This window comes from Vitis riparia, chromosome 10 (genome assembly GCF_004353265.1).
Source record: "Vitis riparia cultivar Riparia Gloire de Montpellier isolate 1030 chromosome 10, EGFV_Vit.rip_1.0, whole genome shotgun sequence".
NCBI classification, from domain to species: Eukaryota; Viridiplantae; Streptophyta; class Magnoliopsida; order Vitales; family Vitaceae; genus Vitis; species Vitis riparia.
In genome coordinates, this window is record NC_048440.1 from 14,835,059 (window position 1) to 14,838,273 (window position 3,215).

Below are 3,215 nucleotides of genomic sequence, written 5' to 3' on the forward strand. Positions count from 1 at the left end.
AAAATGGAGAACCTAAGGTGCAAAAATGATCTAACCTGAGCGGTCTTCCTTCCCCTTCTCTTGCGTGTTTTCCTCTTCCTTCTCCAGGCTCCTTTTCACTTCCAGAAAACCCGCCCCCCCAAAAAAACCTCTACCCCCTTGCTATCATTTTCCCCCTAAAAAAAATATCTCATTCCAACCCACTCTCTTATTCCCTCATCAGCAAGTATGGGAGCTCCCAACCACCCTCATGGGTAGCCTTGCCTATGGCCAGTTGCATGTGCAGCTTCTCTCGTGCATGGAGGTCCCCCTTTCTTCTACAAATGTCATGAAAAGGAGAAAAAAGTTCTCCCCGGGCCCCCTTCACTTCAAAAGGGGTCTATAAATATGCCCTTCTTCGGTAGAGTTTACAAGTGTAAGGAGCAAGGAACACTAGAGTGAAAAGAAAGTGTGAATGATGAGTGGAACGGAGTAAACTCTACCGAAGAAAAAGAAGACCCCAAAGGAACACTAGAAAAACACGGACTTACTCAGGTCAATAGACGATCACAAAGGCTATAATCCTAAAAGAAAACGATGTCTCAAAATGACTCTGAAGTCACACTAAGGACTCAGACTCTCTCTAAGACGTCTCCAAAAGTGACTCGGAGGTGAACAAGACTCGACTCAATCCGACAAATAATGACCGATCGATATAGGTACGATCCCGACTCAAACTGAAACGACGAATGACCGATCGATATAGGTGCGGTCCCAACTCGAAAACTCAAACTCAAACTAACACGATGAATGAAAATGACCGATCGATATAGGTGCAGTCCTGACTCGAAACTGAACATAAACTGACAGAAAGATGGCCGATCGATATAGGTGCGGTCCCAACTCGAAAACTCAAACTAAACTCAAACTGACAAGATGATGACCGATCGATATAAGTGCGGTCTCGACTCAGACTCAAACTGATAGGAAGATGACCGATCGATATAGGTGCAGTCCCAACTCGAAAACTCAAACTGATAGGAAGATGGCCGATCGATATAGGTGCGGCCCTGAAAACTTAAACTAAACTCAAACTGACAAGATGATGACCGATCGATATAGGTGCGATCCCGACTCGGAAACTTAAACTAATAGGAAGATGGTTGATCGATATAGGCGCGGTCTCGAAAACTCAAACTGTACACAAAATGATAGGAAGATGGTCGATCGATATAGGTACGGCCCCAACTAAAATTGACAAGAAGAATGACCGATCGATATAGGTGTGGTCCCGACTCAGAAACTCAAACTGATAGGAAGATGACAGATCGATTTAGGTGCGGCCCCGAAAACTCAAACTAAACTCAAACTGACAAGATGATGACCGATCGATATAGGTGCGGTCCCGACTCAGACTCAAACTAATAGAAAGATGACTGATCGATATAGGTACGACCCCGAAACTCTAACTAAAGTGACAAGATGATGAATGACCTGATCGATATAGGTGCAGCCCCGAAACTGAACTGACATGGAAAATGACCGATCGATATAGGTGCGGCCTGGACTCAAACTGAAACGACGAATGGCCGATCGATATAGGTGCGATCCCAACTCGAAAACTCAAACTCAAACTGATAGGAAGATGGTCGATCGATATAGGTGCGGCCTCGACTCGAACTGAATTGAAACTGACAGAACGAATGATCGATCAATATAGGTGCGGTCCTAACTCGAAAACTCAAACTCAAACTGGTAGGAAGATGACCGATTGATATAGGTGCGACCCCAAACTCTAACTGAACTGACAAGATGATGAATGACCTGATCAAGTGACCCAAAGCCAAATGATAACTCGGATAATGGTGCAAGCAAACCCGGTTTGAGGGGATATGCCCCAGTATGACAACTCATGAGGATCAACAACTAGGTTGAAAGATAATGAAACCTGTGAAAGGTCTAATGATCCTAGGGAAGGAGGGTATGCCCCAGTATGCAACTCGTGGGGGTCAACAACTAGATCAGAAAGTGAATGAAAGTCTACTGAAAGGTCCGATGCTCTCGGAGAAGGGGGTATGCCCCAGTATGCAATGATGAACAGACAGAGATGCAAAATGCTTCAAAACTACTGTGCTCTGAAATATGCTCATCCATCATGTAATGAAAATGTCTAACCTCAAATAGGTAATGCCAAACAAGACCATGTATCGTGACACCATGCTGACAAAACAAAACTAACTGATGAATAAGAACAATGATGACCAGTGTTCGAAACTCAATGAGCAAGCAAATCAACACTCAACGTGATAACTATCAAAATGAAAACATCGTCACTAATAAGTCAACAATCTGTCAGGCCCTGCCATCATGGAAGATGTTGAACCTAAAGTCCGAAAGATGTATGAAAGCACAACCAAGGTGATTGAGGACTGATCTACATCTCCTCCTAATCGAGAAAGGGGTGAGGTCATGTGTCACAGTGGGACGTGTAGGATAAAAGAAGGTAATGATCAGACTCTGGTAAGATAGAAGGCATGAAAGTATCCATAGTAAAATGTCTGAGTACGAAATGAAACGTATGTAAGTATCCAAGATCATCCAAGTATGCCTGGAAGACTAGACCCAGGGTGCCAATAGCTCCATAACCCATTGAAAACAATAATCACCAACAGAAAGTTAAATCTCAATGTCGAAACATCCAACTAGGTGGCTATGCCCCAGTGTGCAATGAGAGCAACATGAAATAATCCAATAATCCATATCATCCAGTAGATGCTCCAATGTAAAAAACCAATCTGATCTCTCTCCAAAAGATGGATATGCCCTAGTGTACAGGATCTGATAGGGTGACTATGCTCCAATGAAAAATACTCTCCATCTCGTCTATAACCCAGTGTAAAGTAGTGCATCTGAATCGACAACTACTGTAATGGACCATGCGTAGTGCACATTAACAAATCAATCGATCCCTACTCTTGATGCCAAAAATGGAAACATCTCATCATAGTCCATATGAATCAAAATCCCCGAGCTATATGAATGTGAATGAAGTGGTTATGACCTAGTATAAACCACCTGAAGTGACTATGCTCCAATGAAAAATCCAAGTCCATCATCGATGAGAGGACTATGCCTCAAAATAAATCGTCATCTCAAAAATCAACCATCGATGAGTAGAGTGTGTCCCAATGCAGAGTATCGAGTAGAGTGACTATATCTCCAATAAAAGCGCTCTCTGAAATGGCTATGCCCTAATG